At 38.3% G+C, this 22,007-nt stretch overlaps 1 pseudogene; it reads left to right on the top strand.

The window, feature by feature from the left end:
* Window positions 1-7,812: 7,812 nt before the first annotated feature.
* Window positions 7,813-8,304, top strand: LOC143869746 (secreted RxLR effector protein 161 pseudogene; annotated as a pseudogene).
* Window positions 8,305-22,007: the final 13,703 nt, after the last annotated feature.

Raw genomic sequence — 22,007 nt, 5'->3', positions numbered from 1 at the left:
GGAGTGGGAGGAAGCAGATCGACATGGTTGGGCCTGTCAAGAAGGTGGTGGAAAAGAGATCGGTGTCATCCCAACACCGGTCAATGGGAAAAAACTTGGGCTACGCAACGTTGCGTAGGAGGTTCCTGCACAACACATTAAAATACAGTAAAAGCAGGGGGTGTGGCAATATCAATTCCGTTGTCTGATATTTTTCATACCCATGTTTGATATTTCCATACCCACTGTTTCTTCTTTATTTTAGGGCGTTGCGCAAGAACCTCCTGTGCAACGTTGGGCAGTCAAGTTTTGTTCAGTCAATGGCAAAGGGCACACGAATTTGGTCAATGGCAAAGGGCAAATGAATCATGCCTCGATCGCCCAGGATCTTTTCTTCGTGTTTGTTTTTTCTTTGTCGTTAATAAAACTGCATTTTCTGAATCTTAATTAACTTTCAGTCTGTTCAAGAACTAGTTGCCAATGTCATGGATTTCCATTTTGAAGGTGTTTTAGGGCCACATGTGCGAACAAATTTTACATATGACTCTCCCTGGAAAGTGCTAAACCATCCCGTGAAAGGTATGAAAATACGTAGCCTTGGATTTTAAGTTTTAATGTAACTATTAATCTTTATTTTTTCCATATTTTAAGGCCTACCTGCATTTCCAACATGCATTTTTTCGCACGGGTGTCCCACTAGTGTATATATGCATGGTAGGAAAAAGAGAGAAGGATATATTATTTAATTAGTAAGTGTTCTTTATGGCAATTTGCGATATTCCTTTATAGGAATTCACGCCCAGCATGGGAGAAATAATTCTAATCTTGGGTGGAGAGTTTCCAACAGGTAATCATTACCTCATGCATGCTATATGGAAAAGTTAGATGGTTTACTAATTTTGCATGGTTTTCTATGGAAACAAAAAATTGGGTTTTTTAGTAATAGAATTTCACTTTATAAAGGTGTGTCTGACGAATCTTGGTAGCACCAAAGTTGCTGGAATTTCTTTAGGAAAATAATTCCAAGCACAATTCATCCATTGCTTCTCTCTCCTCTTCTTGTTCTCAGACTACAATTTCAAGGTAGCTTTTATATTCGATAGAGCTCCAATAAAAGACAGAGTATTCCCTCTCTTAACAACTAATTCAGATCAGTAGATCAAAGAGAACAATTGTTGTTGTCATTCCCTTGTGCGAAAGGATCCCACCGGGTCAACTTGCGGCGTTTGTAGAGATTAGATTGCACGCAACAATTTGAGGAGTAGATCAAGCAGACGATCAATTCCGCGATCACAAATAAGGTATTTGATATTATCTTTGTATTTATTTGGTAATCATAATATCACCAAGTCCTTAGGAATCCTACTTAATAAGGGCAAAGTTTAAGAAAATTTTTGTATTACGCGATTTCGTATTCCGCTGCGCGTGATCACTTTGACCGGGGGTTACAACCCTTCTAACAAGTGGTATCAGAGCTAACTAGGGAATAGATTAGGAGGCTAACGAACCAAAGATAGATCATGCGGTATATTCGATGCGAGGCCGGACGTTTATCCCAGCTATCCGAGGCTCCTAGCTTTTGTGTGCTTAATAGACTTAGGTACTGATGTGTAAAAATCAGCAGAAACGATCCATTCTGTGGAATTTTTTTTATGGTTTCTTTATATGGTTGGAAACTACATTCGAATATGATTCCAACGCATCAAGAATCATCTAATTCCAACAAGCGGATTGAGAGATATGAATTTCTAAAGTTGGACCTTGTTGCTAATTTTTAAATGTGAAAATTGCAACGGGTTTTTCCCGTAGTGCCCAAACAAGTTTGGAAAGTCTATAACCAGGTATAGATCTTTCAAACATTGTCTTAGGTTGATCCTAGCATGATTAGAACCTTCTATTGTCTCTCGAACAATTAGAACCCACTGAAAGTTGTTCGGAATGTTATGTTATTCGGATGTGTTCCCGGTAAAGGACTTTTTGTGTTTGTTTCAACCAAACGGATTTGTTTTCGTACAAAATTTTTATGGTGATTTATTTGATGTTAAAAATGGTTTCTAACATGTTTTCATAGAAATGAATGCCATGGCTTTTTAATTTAAAATTGATTAACGTGTCTTAAGTGAGAATCAATTACTATTGGTGAATTTGGCAAAAAGGGATGTTGGACCTCTATTCATGAACAAGAGTCATGGGTTATTTATTTGTGGATGTGTTGATGTGTTCTCTCTTCATATTTAATGATTCATAATGATTAAAGTCCTCAATGTATTTAATTTAATTTTATGGATTCTCTCCCTCTGGGCAGTTGGGCGAACGACTCGTTTCCCATGGAGATTTTTATCATGATGTATAGATTACCTAGGCTAGCATAAGACTCTAGAGTAGTTTATTTTTATGTTTATTGAAGATCATAAAAAGATGATATCACTCTCTTGGGGATGGCAGATAGATCGTATCAACTGTGGCATGAAGATGCTCCAGATGGTCTGGCGGATGGAGGCGGTGTTCGATTCAATCAAGGAGAGATAGCAAGCTGATGTTGCTGATGTTGTTTGCCTTACTATTTGGGGCAAATTTCAGACTTATACCCCTTGGAAAATCCTTTGCCCTTGTGAGAAAGCATTAACTTGCCCAAATTCACACCCTCAATTTGGTAATATGGCACTGTAGGGATTCCCTTATTCAAATAAGGTCAGTGGGAGGATCCCTATAATCCAAAATACCTAATTGAGCTTATGGATGTGTTTGTGACTGTTTCATGGTTTGCTTGGATGCTTCCATGTGATGGATGCTTTGCTTTATGTTGGATGATGTATGTTTACTTTCCCATGTGATGGTTGTTATTTACGACATGCATGTAATAATCTAACACTCCCAAAGTAAATTGCCCTCTTAATTGATATTAAGTTGTGAATGGAGCTTGAATTGAAATGATTAAACTCCATGGCCTTCCATAGCCATCTTATGGTTGGCTAAGTCTAAAGGGTAGAATGGTTATATGCCAAAGCAGAAGCTGATTCTATTATTTAGACTAGAGTAACTATTAGATTCCTACATGGATAAGGGAAATGTAAAAAATGCAGTGGTCATATGTCAAAGCAGAAGCCGTTGTAGATTTGCATAAGTTTTCCGAGGCGATGGGTCTAACTTATCCAAGCAAAGGGTATTGATGCTCACAGGATAAACATACCGCGATGCATGGAGGCCAAAAATGAATTGGATATTATGTGAGACATAATGTATTAGAAGAATCTACTTATTCAAAAGTTTTATGAATAAGTTTCCAATGCCCAGCGGAGAAGTCGTCGATTTCTCTTGATTCACGAGGTTGAGGGGCCCGTGAATGAGACACACAATGAGCAAACACCATCATAGATTGAAAACCCAGATCCGATGGAAACATGTCATGAAATTAATAAAATATGATATGGTTGTTATGCTTACATATATATTTTTCTTTTGCTATAGATTCTATGGCTTCCTTCAACCCATTAGCTAAGATTATTGATGATAATAAGTTGACTGGCCCTAACTATGTAGACTGGAAAATGAACTTAATACTGGTGACCATTGATGAACCTGAATTGCCTGGTCCTGATGCTCCCCAAGCTGAAAGGGACCGAAAGCAGAAATGGCTTGATGATAATGAATTGGCAAAATGGTATATATTGGCTCCATGTCTAATGTGTTGCAACAACGACATGTTGGAATGGCTGCTGCCTTTGATATAATGCTAAATCTCAAGGACATGTTTGGAGAGCACAGTCGAAGTGATAGAATGATTGCGATCAAAAGCCTAGTATCCACGAAGATGGTAGAGGGAACACCAGTAAGAGATCAGGTTTTGAAAATGATGGGCTTCCTTAATGAACTCGATGTCCTAGGTGCCATTCTGGATGCTGAAACGCAGGTGGATATTGTTATGTCCTCCATCTCTTCATCATTCAACGAGTTCGTGATGACCAATCACATGAACAAGTTGTCAATGATGTTGACAGAACTGTTGAATCATCTTCAATCAATAGAGGACCTGCATAAAAAGAATAAGAAAAGTACTTTCCTTGCAGAAGGTAGTGTACCTTCATCACCCAAGACGAAAGGTAAGGGAAAAGGGAAAAGGGAAAAGAAAAGGCCAAACCTCTTAGAAAAGGTTCATGTGCTGAAGAACAATAAAACATTTAAGAAAAAGTCAACCAAAGGCAACGATGCGTGCTTCTACAGTGGCAAGCCTGGCCATTGGAAACACAACTAGGTAGGACCTACTTAGCAAGCAAGCAAGGCGACAAACCTTCTCAAGGTATGTTACAAGTTTTTGTTGTTGAAACCAATATGATTGTTCCTGTCTTTTCCTGGTGTGTTGATACAGGTGCAATCTCACACATATGCAATATTTTACAGGCATTTAGGAGAAGCACTAGGGTGACCGAGGGCGAGCTCTACCAACAGGTTCGAACGGATGCAACGGTTGCAGTCCAAGCTGTAGGTGATTGTGTTTTGGCATTCTCTGGGAGATGTATTCTATTAAAAGATTGTCTTTATGTACCTTCCATTAGAATGAATTTGATTTCTGTTTCTAAACTTATTACTGATGGTTATTCAGTAGATTTCAATAAAACTTCTATTTTGATTAAAAAGAAAAATTCCACTATTGTGAGAGGTACAATGGCGAATGGTTTGTATTTAATAGACGCTTTAGAGAACGTAAGCAATATTGAGAATATTCAAAGTATTACTGTTCCAAACCTCAAATGGTTTGTATTTAATAGACGCTTTGGAACACAGTAATTCCAACACACCTTTGGCACCTTCGATTAGGTCATATTGGCCGATTAGGTCATATTGGCCTGGAGTGAATCACAAGGTTAGTGAAAGATGGTCCATTGGATTCTATTAAAGTGGAACCCTTTCCAACTTGTGAACCATGCCTCCAAGGCAAATTGACCAAAAAAATTTTCAAAGGCAAAAGTGGAAGAGCCGAAAGTGTGCTGGAATTGACCCACACAGATGTTTGTGGTCCTTTTTCTCATCTTGCGAGAGGAGGGTTTATCTACTTCGTGAGTTTCATGGATGACCATTCAAGGTATGGCTACCTATATCTAATGCGACGAAAGTCTGAGACCTTTGAAAAATTCAAAGAGTTCAAGAATGAAGTAGAAAACCAGTTAAACAAGAGGATCAAGACTCTTTGCTCCGATAGGGGAGAAGAGTATCTCTTGGATAAGTTTAAGGATTACCTAAAGGAACATGGAATATTATCTCAATGGACTCCACCTGCGACACCCTAGTTGAATGGTGTGACAAAAAGGAGAAATCAAACTTTGTTAGACATGGTTCGATCCATGATGAGCTTTGCGGGAGCGCCACTGTTTCTTTTGGGGTTTACCTAAGAAGCAACGCTCTACATCCTTAATCGAGTCCCGACTAAGTCAGTACCTAGGACACCATATGAGATATGGATGAACAGAAATCCCTCATTGAATCATATGAGGATGTGGGGTTGTACTGCTCATCTCAAGAGAATAGGCTCTGACAAGTTAGAGACTTGAACCGAAAGGTATCTCTCTATTGGATACCCTAAGGAAACGAAGGGTTACTGGTTTTATAACCCTGGCGAACATAATTCTTATGTAAGCCAGAACACTGCATTCTTGGAAGAAGAGTTCATCCAAAATGCATGTAACAGGGAAAGGGTTGCCTTAGAGGAACAACCTGAGAATTCAATAGAGAGATATGAGGAGACTGAGCAAATACCCACTGTACCAAATTGTAAGCCTAATGGTTTCCACCTTGGCATTCCCATCTTATTTTGATGATTCCAATACACGTGTTTGATTGTCTAAGTTGTAGATCACATTGGTGCTAAGTCAAGATTGCTTGGATAAAGGCCAAAGAAACTCTCATTGGACCACATCATGAAGGCCAAAGACTTCGAAGTCCAAGACAAATGAAAACTTGAAGAATCCATTGAAGATCTAAGTTATATTAGATTATATTAAGATCCAATCCTAGTTTAGGATTTTTGAGAGGCATAATTAAGTAAATAAACACTCACCGTAAATGTATAAGAGATTGTCCTTGTGGTGTTCCAACACCTTGGAACCCTCATAGCAATCCCAAGATGGTGAGAAATTGGAAGCCCAAAAACAGAAGTGAAAATCTGCTCTTCATAGGCTTCTCGGAACTCCGAGATTTGGTCCAGTAGACATTTTTCAACTTCTGTTTGAATTCCCGGAACTCTGAGATTTTTTCTCGGAACTCCGAGAACACTAATAACGGTCAAATTTATATCCGTGGGTGTTTTCTCCAGAATTACCACTATGCCACCAAACGGTCATATTTGGGTTTTTCTATATATATGGGTATTCCCAACCTCCATATAATTAATCATAACACTCTTAAACTCCATTTGAACATCCAAAGAGTGAATCAAACTTGATTATGCCTCTTATCCTCTAAAGCTTAGGATTTGGATCATAGGCTCAATTTGTACATCTTCTACAATTCTTGTAAACCCTTGTGAGGGATTTTTTTGTTCTTTCTTTCTTAGTGAAGAACTTTGTATTGGGCGAGTGTTCGAAGAAGCGTAGCCCACTCTCCGTGGTGAAGATCGCCACCAAGGTCAAAGGCAGTTGGAAATGTAATCGGCATTGATCTTCGCCGAAGTTAAGAAGATCCCTGGTGAAGCCATCAACGGGTTTGGTTGGTGGAGTGGAGTAGGCCTCGCGTTTTGAGGACCGAACCACTTTAAATCTCGGGTGCAATCTCTCTTACTCTTGCTCTTTATTTGAATTTGCACTTTAGATTTAACTTGTGTGCTTGAATTTTATTGTTGATCTCTTAATTTCCAAAATTGGGTTTGAGTTCTAAAAAGAGTTAAAACTTGTTAGAAACCTAATTTTCTCACTCCTCATTTGTTGCCAATTCGGGACCACCCTTGCATTTTCACAAATTGAGCACTCCTTCGTAGTACTAGGGAGATCGAACAACCCGATAGACTTGTCTGTTTGGGTGAAACAAATGATTCAATTTTAGAAGAAACGGGTACCCTAAATTACAGGGAGGCGATATTGGACATCTATGCGAGAAAATAGATAGATGCCATGAAATCCGAAATGGACTCTATGTACTCTAATGAGTTCTGGATTCTAGTTGATCCACTGGAAGGCGTTAAGCCTATTGGATTCAAATAGATCTTCAAGAGGAAGAAGGGCCCTGATGGGAAGGTGGAGACCTACAAAGCACAACTTGTGGCAAAAGGTTATATTCAAAAGGCTAGCATAGATTATGAAGAAACCTTCTCACCTTTAGCCATGTTAAAGTCCATCAGGATTTTATTGGCCATGATGCATGTTACGATTACGAGATCTGACAGATGGACGTTAAAACCGCTTTCTTGAATGGAAACATTCAAGAAGACATCTATATGTTCCAGCCAGAGGGTTTTGAGGCTGCTGAAGAAGGTAGTCGAAAAGTGTGCAAGTTACAAAGATCCTTTAAGGATTGAAGCAGGCTTCTCATAGTTGGAATCATCGTTTTGATCAAGTAGTCAAAGAGTTTGGCTTCTCTGAAAACATAGATAAAGCTTGTGTTTACAAGAAAGCCACTGGGAGTGCTGTGTCATTTTTGGTGTTGTATGTAGATGACCTCCTACTTATTGGGAATGATGCAGGAATGTTATTTAATACAAAGTTCTGGCTTTCTAAAACATTTGCAACGATGGATTTGGGTGAAGCTTCATAAATTTTAGGACTTAAATTGTTTAGGGACAGAAAAAATAGGAATCTCGGGCTATCACAGGAAACCTACATTTATAAGATATTGGCAAGATATAATATGACAGATTCCAAGAAAGGGTTAATTACTTTTAGGCATGGAATGAGGCTATCCAGGAAGATGTCTCCTAAGACACGTGAGGATAAGCAAGCTATGAGCAATGTTCCCTACGCTTCAGCTGTGGGAAGTCTTATGTACAACATGTTATGTACAAGACCAGATATCTGTCATTCTGTGAGTGTGGTTAGCAAATGTCAGTCAAACCCAGGACCTGAACATTGGACGACAGTTAAACCCATTTTCAAGTATCTTAGGAGAACCAAGCATTATTGCTTAGTCTATGGTGCAGACGATCTGGTCGTTTCTGGTTTTACCGGCGCAGACTTTCAGTTTGACAATGATGACATGAAGTCTTCTTCGGGTTTTGTGTTCACCTTAGCTAATGTGGCAGTGTCTTTGAGGAGTTGTAAGCAAGAGACCATCGCAGATTCTAGAACTGAGGCAGAAAACATCGCAGCGAGTGTGGTAGCGAAGGAGGCAGTATGGTTATGAAAGTTCTTGAACGACCTTGGAGTCGTACCCTCTATCGAGAGACCTATTACGCTGTTTAGTGACAACAATGGAGCGATTGCTCAGGCGAAGGAACCACGGTTTCATCAAAAGTCTAAGCACGTCTTCCGAAAGTATCATGTCATACGGAAGATTATAGACAGATGAGCGGACCCTTTCACTAAGTCCCTTAGTCAAAAGGTGTTTGACAAGCATGTTGAGGGGATGAGTCTCAGATATATGCATGACTGGCTTTGAGGGCAAGTGGGAAATTGTTAGAGTTAGTGCCCTAAAAACTAGTGTAAATTGATTGAATATCAATAAAGTTTTTATTTAATGACAATATTGGGTATTATTATTTAAATATGTGAGATGTGCTTGTAATATTGACACATATTTGTCCTTAGGTAGCAAAGTAGGAATGCCATGCTCAGAGATTCACAGATCTTAAGAAGCAAGGAGATATGGAATTTCGGTTCTTTGCAGACCTTAAAGGTTCATAGTTGGGGACAAGATTGGACATCTTCTCCTGTATAAAACTAACACCAATCTAGCCTACATGCATGTGTCATGGAGTGGATTATCTAAGTCACTCGGGTAGTTGACCCTAAGCTAGAAGAGTGGGTGCGACGATGGGATGGTTTAACAGTTAATCTTCAGAGTTACGTCTCGATGGAGGCCACTGACTCAATGCGATTGTAGCGTAGACTACGGAGCAATATCGCGGTGGAGCCCGCTAATTTGGTTCTGCAGGATCTACCGTTGAACCACTGCAACAATCCCACTCACTACTCGTATGACCTATATGTATCCATTCAATCCGGGTCCCGCATTTATAAAGTTGCACTTGCGAACTTAGTTCGTGATATTTGAAAGTAAGGGAAAGACATAGATATATGAGTAATATGTATATATACTAAAGTACTTAATGTAAATACTTGGTTAAGTTAAATGTCAACTAAGACATAAAGGGAATTAAATAATGGAGCTTTATTTAATAAAGTAATAGAATGGACATTGTATGTAAATAAAATATTGTGACAATTTGGGTGGGTCCCATCTATACACGTCCGGCCCATTTTGGGTGTTATTAATGCAAACAAATGACAAGGTGTGTTGCCTTTGCATGGATCGGATGAGAAAGAGGCAATGTGTATATATATATATATATATATATATATATATATATATATATATAATACAATAAGCTGGGATGAAAAGAAGAGAGTTTTTTCCATTTTTTTGAAAATCACATGAGAATTACACGTCACATTTTTTAATTTTTTTGAACAAATGCACCCATTCAACTCATATAATTTCAATCCTACCCCCCCCCCCCCCCCCCCTTATGCTTTTAACAAAGGCACCCATTAAATCATATAATTTCAATCCTACCCCCTCCTTTATGCTTTTAACAAAGACACCCATTAAAGCCATATAATTTCGATCTTACCTCCCTCCTTTATGGTTTTTTAATTAAAAAACTATAGAGTGATCTTGACCATCCGATTTAAGATAAGAGGAATTATGGAAACATCTATAAATTGGAGGGCTAGGATCGGCCTATGGAATGGTTTTTGGGGCACAACCTATTTATGTTGTGTTCCATCACATGGACGGTTTGGATCAACCTATGACGTGGTCCGTTGGTTTTTTAATAAAAAATCTATAGGGTGATCTTAACCATCCGATTTAAGAGGAATTATGGAAACATCTATAGATTGGAGGGCTAGGATCAGCCTATGGAAATGATATTTTGAGGCACAACCTATTTATGTTGTGTTCCATCACATGGACGGTTTGGATCAACCTATGACGTGGTCCGTACAGTTCTTTGTCGGGGTTTTTTACTAGTATATATACTATATAGTAGAATATAAAAGAAGAGAATTTTTTGAATTTTTTTTAAATTCTATGAGAATTACACATCACTTTTTTGACTTTTTTAACAAATGCACCCATTCAACCCACATATTTTCAATCCTACCCCCTCCTTTATGCTTTTAACAAAGGCACCCATTGAATCATATAATTTCAATCCTACCCCTCCTTTATGCTTTTAACAAAGGCACCCATTAAAGCCGTATACTTTCGATCTTACCCCCCTCCTTTATGGTTTTTTAATTAAAAAACTATAGGGTGATCTGAACCATCCGATTTAAGATAAGAGGAATTATGGAAACATCTATAGATTGGAGGGCTAGGATCAGCCTATGGAAATGATTTTTCGGGCACAACCTATTTATGTTGTGTTCCATCACATGGACGGTTTGGATCAACCTATGACGTGGTCCGTACCATTCTTTGTCGGCCCGTGCATCGCATGGGTTTTTTACTAGTATATATATATATATATATATATATATGCATGGTAAGAAAAAGTGAGAAGGATATATTATTTAATTAGTAAGTGTTCTTTATGGCAACTTGCCATATTCCTTTATTGGAATTCACACCTTGCATGGGAGAAATAATTCTAACGTTGTGTGGAGAGTTTCCAAAAGGAAAGCATTACCTCAAGCGTGCTATATGTAAAAGTTAGATGGTTTACTAATTTTGCATGGTTTTCCATGGAAACAAAAATTGGGTGTTTTAGTAATAGAATTTCCCATTATAAATGTGTGTTTGACCAATCTTGGCTACAACGAAGTTGCTGGAATTTCATCCATTGCTTCTCTCTCCTCTTCTTGTTCTCAAGCTACAATTTCAAGGTAGTTGTTACATTCGATAAAGCTCCAATAAAAGACAAAGTATTCGCTCTCTTAACAACTGATTTAGATCAGTAGATCAAAGAGAACAATTATTATTCTTATTCCCTTGTGTGAAAGGATCCCATCGGATCAACTTGCGGCGTTCGCGGCGATTCGAGGAGTGGATCAAGCATACGATCATTTCCGCGATCACAAATAAGGTATTTGATATTTTCTTTGTATTTATTTGGTCATTATAATATCACCTAGTCCCTAGGAATCTTGGTTAATAAGGACAAAGTTTAAGAAAAAAATTTTATTACGCAATTTCGTATTCCGTTGCCCGTGATAACTTTGATCGGGGGTTACAACCCTTCTAACAAGATTATCCTTAGTTAGTCACATTATATTGAGAAAATATTAAAGAAGTTCAATTGCTTTGACTGTATCCTAGGAATACACCTAAAGATCCTTAAAATAAATTTTAAAAAAAGATGATAAACTAATCGCACAAAAAAGATATATTAGTTTGATTGGTTGTTTAATGTTTGCTAAAAATTGTACTAGGCCTGACATTGTTTACGTTGTAAGTAAATTAAGTAGATTTAATAAATGTCCTAGTAGTGAACATCGGAGAGAAGCATCTAGAGTACTATGATATTTAAACGATACTATCGATTATGGATTGCATTATAATGGCATATCTTTTCTGTTAGAGTGTTATAGTGATGGAGACTGGGCAAACAATAAAGTAAATCCACTATCTACAAGTAGGTGTTTGTTTACATTTTGAGGAGGAGTTGAGTCTTGAATGTCAAGGAAAAAAAACTTGTATAGGATTATCAACAGTGGAAGCAAAGTCTCTAGCTGGTAGAGAAGTGAAATTCCACTTAGCAACCCAAGAGGGGTGTCTTTTCAAATATTAAGGATTTTAAAAACTTTGATTGCACTAGATTTAGACTGAATAGGAAATTAAAAATAGGATTCAAAACAAGAGTAAAATGCTTACCGCAAGAGAAGAGGTGAAGAGACAAAGAAGCTTTGACACAAGGATTTTTATGGTGGTTCGGTCTTAGCTCAAGACCTAATCCACTCTTCTCAAGTTGCTTGCCTTGAGGATTCCACAATCTTCTCCAAGGAACTTAAATACGGCGTTTCTTTCACCTTGTACAAATCAAGTTTTGAGCTCCAAGGGTCTTCTACGGCGCCCTTTGTGCCAAATACAAAGAAGATGAAAGGTTTTAGCTTGCTTGCCGCTAGATAGGCTAATTACATGTAAAGCTCACTCACTTTCACAAGAAAAAGATCACCAAATGAAAAACCCTAAAATCTCTCAAGAATAATCTAAGGTAAAGGCACAAGAGAGAGATTGAGAGTGAAAATCTTGAGGAGAAGGAGAATGAATGCTTTTTAGTGCTCTTAGAATATTTTGTAAACTCCTTAGATGGTTCCCCAAAAGTCCCAAGGTTCATATAAATAGAGGGGAGAAAATATGCCTTTTTTAAGCTCCCCAACGGTCTTCTCAGAGTCCGGGCTCGGAGCTCCGAGAAAGTTTAAGAAAAATTTTGTATTACTCAATTTCGTATTCCGCTGCCCGTGATAACTTTGATCGGGGGTTACAACCCTTCTAACAAGATTATCCTTAGTTAGTCACATTATATTGAGAAAATATTAAAGAAGTTCAATTGCTTTGACTGTATGCCTAGGAATACACCTAAAGATCCTTAAAATAAATTAAAAAAAAAATATGATAAACTAATCGCACAAAAAAGATATATTAGTTTGATTGGTAGTTTAATATTTGCTATAAATTGTACTAGGCCTTACATTGTTTATGTTGTAAGTAAATTAAGTAGATTTAATAAATGTCCTAGTAGTGAACATCGGAGAGAAGCATCTAGAGTACTATGATATTTAAATGATGCTATCGATTATGGATTGCATTATAATGGCATATCTTTTCTGTTAGAGTGTTATAGTGATGGAGACTGGGCAAACAAAAAAGTAAATCCACTATCTACAAGTGGGTGTTTGTTTACATTTTGAGGAGGAGTTGTGTCTTGAATGTCAAGGAAACAAACTTGTATAGCATTATCAACAGTGGAAGCAAAGTACATTTCTCTGTCTCTAGCTGGTAGGGAAGTGAAATTCCACTTAGCAACCCAAGATGGGTGTCTTTTCAAATTTTAAGAATTTTAAAAACTTTGATTGCACTAGATTTAGACTGAATAGGAAATTAAAAATAGGATTCAAAGCAACAATAAAATGCTTACCACAATAGAAGAGGTGAAGAGACAAAGAAGCTTTGACACAAGGATTTTTATGGTGGTTCGGTCTTAGCTCAAGACTTACTCCACTCTTCTCAAGTTGCTTGCCTTGAGGATTCCACTATCTTCTCCAAGGAACTTAAATACGGCGTTCCTTCCGCCTTGTACAAATCAAGCTTTGAGCTCCAAGGGTCTTCTACGGCGCCCTTTGTGCCAAATACAAAGAAGATGAAAGGTTTTAGCTTGCTTGCCTCTAGATAGGGTAATTACATGTAAAGCTCACTCACTCTCACAAGAAAAAGATCACCAAATGAAAAACCCTAAAATCTCTCAAGAATAATCTAAGGTAAAGGCACAAGAGAGAGATGGAGAGTGAAAATCTTGAGGAAAAGGAGAATGAATGCTTTTTAGTGCTCTTAGAATATTTTGTAAACTCCTTAGATGGTTCCCCAAAAGTCCCAAGGTTCATATAAATAGAGGGGAGAAAATATGCCTTTTTTAAGCTCCCCAACGGTCTTCTCAGAGTCCGGGCTTGGAGCTCTAAGTGGGCCGTAGGCTCATTATTTTTTTAACCTGGAACCATTCTCGGAGTTCCGAGAAGCCTGTGCACAGCAGTTTTTCCTTATAGGTTTTGCTGTTTTTGTTTGGGCTTTTGGAACTTTATTTTATCAAGTTAAATGGAATGTCATGAGGGTCCAACAATGTTGGGACACCACTATGAACTTTCACAAACCCATTAGGTTTTACTTAGATTGATTTTAACTCCCCTTTGTGCCATAGACCTAGAGTATACATGAAGGATCATTTACATTCGAATTTTACTTGGTCTTCAATCTTGTTGGCACCTTGTAGAGGCTTTGGCATGTCTTCACTCAACTTCATGGATGCTTGAGTCAAGCTTGAACTTTTGAGTTGATTGCCATCATTGTTGGGCATGAGTTCAACCTTATCTTTGAATACTTTTGACTTGCCTCTGTGTTGGTCTTCTTTTGTCTTTGACTTGCCATTGTGATGGTGATGCCTTTTTTCATGCCTTTGAGCTTGAATGATTTGTCATTTGTTGTTCAATCTCGAGGATGCTAAAGCTATGAACACAATAACTTTGCCAATGAAAATCATTAGTGTATAAAACCTTTTTTTATAACAAATTGAGTTTTTTAATCATCAAAACATTTCAATGGGAATACTTATTGAACCCTTGGGTTAACAATCTCCCCCTTTTTTATGATGACAAACACAATTTGCTTTAGGGTAGGAGCTCCCCCTTGAGGGATGAATAGAACAATTTATGCTCCCCCTAAGAGATTGATTTAATTGAATATTAAAAGCATTAATTTTAATGATGGAAATTGATTATAAAATTATAAGCATGGAGCTTTGCTCCCCCTCAATATATGCATGTTATTATGACTTGGGAGCTCAAATATTCTCCCCCTTTTGTCATCACCAAAAAGGTGGAACAAAAGAAAAGAGGGTATGTGAGAGCCAAGGAGACAACTAAAGTACAGTGCAAGAGTGAAAGCAGTCACAAGACAATGTATGCGAGCAAAAAAACTAAAAATAGAACCGAGAAGCACACCGCACTGCAAACCAAAGATATATATATATATATATATATATATATATATATATATATATATATATATATATATATAGATGATGTGAAATGGCATACATAGAAGTGCATGCAACCAGTCAACGGACATAGCATCCACGACACCTCAGAACAGTGACAGAATTATAAACTGAATATAGCGCAAAAAAAAAATTCAACCGATCATCAAAGCAGCCATCTAAATAGGATCCATATGAACAACCAACGAACCAAATACAACCTAGCGAAATACAAACATATAGATAACTCTAAGAGATAAGAGAAGTATGATCAAAATGATGTCCAGTATCAGAGAACTAAAGCCATCTACTGCTCCGGAGGAGGTGATGGCTGATGAGAAGAACTGCCCGGCTGCTGGCCACTAGAGAGGTAATGGTAATAGGCGGCCCACTGGTCATCAACATGGGTAGTAAGAGTCTGGAAGCGAGAGGAGATCTCATAGTCGACAAGAGTAGACAGCCGCTCAAACTGTGAGGCCATGGACCGCTCAATGGCCTCCTGCATGTGAGCCAAATCTTGGTGAGTGCAGAACTGAGAAGTATCCTGTGAGGGCGGGGGTGCCTGTGCAGCCTGGGCCTCGGCGTCGTCTCCCGCTCCATCGTCAGAACCAGCGTCATCAGAGACAATGTCAACTACTGCTTGATTAAGGGCCATGCGGTTAAAGGTTTGATCATCGAACGGGGCAGTAGGAGTTGGTCATCTCTCCATCGAAGATGACTCCAAAGTGGCAGAAGACACGGGTGAGAATCATGCCATAGGACAAGGAAGAGCGGTAGCGGCCAGGGGTCTGAAAAATATAGCGAAACATAATATAAGGTAGACAAAGCTGGCGACCCTCTAAGATGCAGTAGATAATATGGGCCTCTAAGGGTCTCAGGGCTTCACGCATCCCAGCACGAGGGATGAAGATGTGGTACCTGAAATTATGGAGCATGCGCGCAACCGGAATGAGGTCGCCAGCTTGCACGGTCATATTAGGTTTATAGCGCCGTGTAATCCGACCATAGACAGTGTCATGATCAATATCATCAAGGGAATGGGTCCCATCTTCCGGCCAAAAATAGTGTTGGAAGCCCTCATGGCTAATCCCAAGAAGTATGGCAAAGGTGTGATAGTTGATTTTGATGAGAGTTTTTTTTACCTTGGATTCGATTTTGAAGTAGGAAGGGGAAATAGAGAGATTAGCGTAGAAGAGACGCACCAAACGAGGGTAAATGGGCTCGTTGATGTGAAGGATGGGCGTCCAATAGAGGGCATCAAACTTGGCTTGTAAATCAAAATAGAGAAGGACAGGGGGATCAATGTACCTACCGGTGAGGACGCCTCTAGTGCCGACATTGGCCTAGAGTTTCTTGGCCTTATCCCTAGTAAAATAGAAGTTGGGCACAACCTCGACCGCCACAGCCTTGGCCTTTGCCTTCTTCCGTGAAGGCTCTTCTTCCTCGGGAACGTCCTCAGGAACGTATTCGGGATTTGCAACTTGGGAGGAGCCGCCAATGTTGAGATTTTTGGTTTTAGGAGGCATGGTCAGAGGAAACCTAGGATGGTGGATGAGTGAAGAAATGAAGTGAAACAACCCTATATGTGAAGAGAAACAAAAGAGAGGAAAAGAGAAGGCAAGGGAGAAACATGGAGACAAAATGTAAAAGGAAGAAGAGAAAGTGGTGAGAAAATGGGGATATAGTAAAAAGGGCAAAAACCTAGGGTTTGGATGGTGAAAAACGAGTTTGAAAGGGAGAAAATAGGGTTTTGGTGGAAGAAACAAGGTGGTGATGGAAAAATGAGGATTTGGAAGGGAGAAGAGAGTGGATGATGGTTAGAGTGAGGTGAAAAATGAGGAAAAAAGGAACCAAGAAAGTTAGGGTTTGAAGAGAGGTGGAAGAAAGAGGGAAATGAGAGAAAAAAAATAAACAAAATGAGCCAGGTCCAGGGTTTTGAACGGCCCTGGCCCGATTCTCGGAGTTCCAAGAACACGATGTTTTTTTTTTTTTTCTTCTATCGCAAGTCTCAAAGTTCTGAGAACCTTTCCAAGTTCCCTCTGCCCCTTTTCTCGGAGTTCCGAGAGTTTTTTTTTTTTTTGTGTATTAATAGGACGCACTTAATGGATGTAAATGTATAGGTGAAACATTTACATAGGCTTATAGGTGACATGTCAAAGGCATTTACTCATAACATTATAGACACATACACATAGGGTCCCTCTTAACACTCATGCATAATACGATACACACATACACATAGATGGATATGTATATAGGTGACTTTGCAAATTCAAACTATGATCCAATGCATGAAACACACATATGACTTACCGAAGGCTTAGATGACGGCACAGGGCCAAAGGATTAGGTGCCTTAATTAAGGGTGACGGTACCGACTCCCCCTTTTGAACAAAGTGGGCTATGGGCACCAATTGAGTGAGTTTTAGAGTTAAGGTTTGATCATCTTACACCATGTAGTCACTATCAAAACAAGAGATATATATATAGATATATACAAGGAGAATATTGTCTTCTATTCATGCTCCATGTGCAAACTCTTTCACTTGATCCAAACTCCAACTGTTGAATCCACTCCTAAGGTTATAAAATCTATCTTCATTAAGGGGTTTTGTGAAGATATCCGCCAATTGTTCATTGCTGTGGATGTAAGTAATTTTAATATCCGCTTTTTGAGAATGATCTCTTAAGAAATGATGCCTTACTTCTATGTGCTTGGTTCTAGAATGTTGAATTAGATTCTTTGTCAAGTTGATGGCACTTGTATTATCAAAATGGATTGGAACATTACTAAATGCAAGATTATAGTCCATGAGAGTATTCTTCATCCATAGGATTTGTGCACAAAAAGTTCCGGCTGCAATATATTCAGCTTCGGTAGTAGACAAGGCTACGGAGTTTTGTTTCTTGCTAAACCAAGACACTAGAGACCTTCCTAGAAATTGACAAGTGTCACTTGTACTTTTTTGATCAATTCTTCAACCGGCAAAGTCGGCATCCAAAAATCCTACTAGGTTGAATTCATTCTATCGTTCATACCATAAACCTAGAGAAGGAGTTCCTTTGAGATATTTGAATATCCTCTTAACGGCACTCAAATGAGACTCTTTAGGAGCCGATTGAAACCTATCACAAATACACACGCTAAACATTATATCCGGCCGCTAGCGGTCTAATATAATAGACTAACTATCATTCCTCTAAACTCCTTCTCATCAACTGGTTTGCCAATTTCATCATTTCCTAATTTGGTGGAAGTGCTCATAGGAGTTGGCTTGATATGTGAGCTATCCATGCTAAATTTCTTAAGGAGTTCCCTAGTATACTCTTGGTTGATGAAAATTTTATTTTTACATTGTTTGATTTGAAGTCCTAGGAAATAGGTAAGCTCTCACATCATACTCATCTCAAACTCTTTTTGCATGGATTGTGCAAATTCTTCACACATCTTATCATTAGTAGCACCAAATATTATATCATCTACATAGATTTGAACAATAAGCATATCTTTTCCTTTTCTATTAATGAACAAGATTTTGTCAACCGTGCCCACTTGAAAGCCACTCTCTAATAGGAAGGAGCTAAGCCTCTCATACCAAGCTCTAGGAGCTTGCTTTAGACAATACAAGGCTTTGTCCAACCTATATACGTGATTAGGGTATTTGAAATCCTCAAAACCGGGAGGTTGTTCAACATAAACTTCCTCCATAATATACTCATTTAGGAATGCACTCTTCACATCCATTTGATACAACTTAAAGTTTTTATGGGATGCAAATGCAAGTAGCATCCTTATGGCTTCCAATCTAGCAATCGGAGCAAAGGTCTCATCATAATCGATACCTTCCTCTTGGTTGTAACCTTGGGCTACCAATCTAGCCTTATTCCTTTAAATATCTCCATGCTCATCGAGTTTGTTTCTAAACACTCATTTAGTCTCAATAACCGGGTGATCACTAGGCCTAGGAACTAACCTCCATACTATGTTTCTCTCAAATTGGTTTAGTTACTCTTGCATAGCAACCATCCAAAATTCATCCTTTTCGGCTTCTTTTATGGACTTGGGTTCTATTTGGGAGATAAAGGCCATGTTGGCAATAACATTCCTATAGTGAGATCTTGTCTTGACTCCTTATGAGGTTTCACCTATGATTTGAGTAGAAGGGTGACTAGACATGATTCTATTATGTTTGGGAAGATCTTCTACTCCAAGCTCTTCTATATGTTGACCTTCTAAATCAAGATTTTCTAAGGGTTGAACAATGGATTCTACTTGACTATGTGGCTCTAGAAGATTGGCACCATCATCATCTTCATTAATAACTTTAGGAGGTTCAAATGACTCATCAATTTTGACATTCATGGATTCTTCAACAATTTGAGTTCTTTTGTTATAGACTCTATAAGGTTTACTATGGGTTGAATATCCTAAGAAGATACCTTCATCGAATTTTGAATCAAACTTGTGCAAGGTGTCTTTCATGTTTAATATAAAACATTTACAACCGAAAACTTTAAAATAGCTAACTTTGGGGTGTGTTCCACTCCATAGTTCATAAGGTGTTTTGTTAAGGTGAGGTCTAATGAGCACTTTATTTAAAATATAGCAAGCCGTGTGAACGGCTTCTGCCCAAAAGTTTCTTGGAACACTGTGCTCATTTAACATGGTTCTAGCCATTTCAATAAGTGATATATTTTTCCTTTCAACTACCTCATTTTGTTAGGGAGTTCTTGGAGCCGAGAAATTGTGCTTGATTCCATTTTCATTACAAAAGGTATCAAACTCAATGTTCTCAAACTCGGTTCTATGATCACTTCTAATTTCATTTATGAAAATCCCTTGTTAATTTTGAATTCTCTTGCACAAGTTGAAAAATTTCTTGAAGGTTTCATCTTTACTAGTTAAAAACAACACCCAAGTAAACCTAGAGTAGTCATCAACAATTACATATACATATCTACTTCCTCCTCTACTACGTGTCTTCATGGGACCAAATAGGTCCATGTGAAGGAGTTGTAGTGGACAAGAGGTAGATAATACACTTATGGGTTTAAAAGAGTCTTTAGCATGTTTTCCATAAATCCAAGCACTACAAACTTTATCTCTAATGTATTTGAGTTTAGGTAACTCTCTTACAAGATTCTTAGAAGACAATCTTTAAATCAAATCCATATGAGCATGACCAAGTCTCCTATGCCATAACCAAGGGTTATCATCCATGGTGGAGAGACATTGGGTGTTTTGATTTTCAAGATTTTCTAATGCTAATGAATAGATATTACCATCTATATATGCAACAAATTCAACCTCATTATTCTTAGCATTCAAAATCTTACATCTATCTTTTTCAAAAAAAACTTTGTGACCAAGATCACATAGTTGACGAATGCTTATCTGTGGACCTCGATCCAAGGACGGTGATGAGGGAACGAGTCCCTAACACCCTCTGGATCATCCACGTGAATGGAGAGCTCTACCAAGGACTCTCAAAACGAATGCCACCCTCATAGCATAGCACGAGTGGCGATATAAAAAGAAAGAGATATGTCTTGATCCGGAGCAAAGGCTCGAAACCCAGACATACCTAAAATAAACTCAGAGTCGCCATCCATGGATATGCCATGGAAGCCTAAAATCAAATCCTCTATGCAATGGATAACCAGAAATATATATGGGTTCGTGCCTGATTACGAATGGAGAAGGTCTGAAGAGCACCCCCAATTCGTCCGAGTGCAAGCACTTGGTCTCTTATGTCATTTTTATTAACTCCAAAGAAGTTTGGGTAAAAATCGTGTGAAATAGGAAACAATATCCCTGAGTGAACGTCTACCTAATCATGCATGACTCAGGGATGAAATAATAAGCACATATAAAGTAAGATAAAAGATGTGTCACCTAATGACAAATAGGTTATGAGTGACATACCTAACTGGTGTCTAAGTTCTGGTGGACATGTCACATGCAAACTACAGCTAAAGGTATAGGATCAGTACAAGAAAGTAAGAAAACACATCAAAACATACAATAACAAAACAACAAATCCTAAGACTCTAAATGATTTACCCGAGTCTTCGGATGGTCTGATGTTCATCCAAAGAAGCCTACGTATCCCCGCCCCCACAAGAATCAGAGTCACGTAGTTCTTCGCGCCTATTCTAAGCTATGATGCCTAAGACACCTAGACCTCTATTCTAGACTCGATCTAAAAGACCGGACCAGTTATTAAAGTTTCTTGTACGATTATTTAAATTCTAGTGAATTGTGAATTTTAGGACACCCTATATGCACTAACTAAATGCAGATTAGCCCTAAGCTAATGCAGGTGGTTCCTACAACCTATGTGTAACTAGGCTGTGTTTCCTAAGAAAAACAAAGGGTGGACTAACGTATCCTAGTCTAGTCATCACTCGGCGATGTGGATATCCGACTGACCGGACGGAAGCACTCCTATAACTCTAGGACAAACCCCTAACTCTAAAACAAGCACAAATAAGCACACAACAAATCAAAGACAAACTCCTAACTCTAAAACTCTCTATCTAGGACAAACTCCTAACTCTAGAGGAAGATCTTATTGAAAACAAGGTTTTGAAGAAAAAGGGTTAAAGCATTTATTTACAAAGTTTGGCTGGACTTGGGATATAAATCCCAAGCTGCACTACTTACCTCGTGGAAGAGGATCAAGACAACGTAGTTCGAAACTGAACTCTCCTAACTACCACTAAAACTTAACACTTTAGATTTTTTTAAGGTTTTTGAATATTTTTGATGTTTTAAATTTCTAATGTTTTTGAGTTTTAAGTATTTTAACATGTTTTTGGGATTCTTAAATGTTTCAAATGATTTTTAGATTTTAAAAGCTTTTCCAAAGCTTTTGGATTTTAAATTTCTGATTTCACCCTTTTGGTCAAAGACCTAAAGGAAAATGCAAAGCAACACCCTAGGGCCAAACCCTAGGGCCAACAGGGAAAACCCCTAAACCGAAGAAGCTAGTGTCAAAGACACCGGAAACAATCTAAGGTTCTAAACAAATAAAGCTCTAATGAGACTATGCCAGTCTCTAATAAAGAAGAGGTAACAACTCTTAAAGGAGAAACTCCTAACTAATAATGCCAAGGAGATGAACAAAAAAGT

The sequence above is a fragment of the Tasmannia lanceolata genome, unplaced genomic scaffold (genome assembly GCF_043159265.1).
Source record: "Tasmannia lanceolata isolate RefF3 unplaced genomic scaffold, GAP_Taslan_0.1 ptg000003l, whole genome shotgun sequence".
NCBI lineage: Eukaryota > Viridiplantae > Streptophyta > Magnoliopsida > Canellales > Winteraceae > Tasmannia > Tasmannia lanceolata.
The sequence above is the reverse complement of the archived record's forward strand: the minus strand, read 5'-3'. Positions and strand labels throughout refer to the sequence as shown.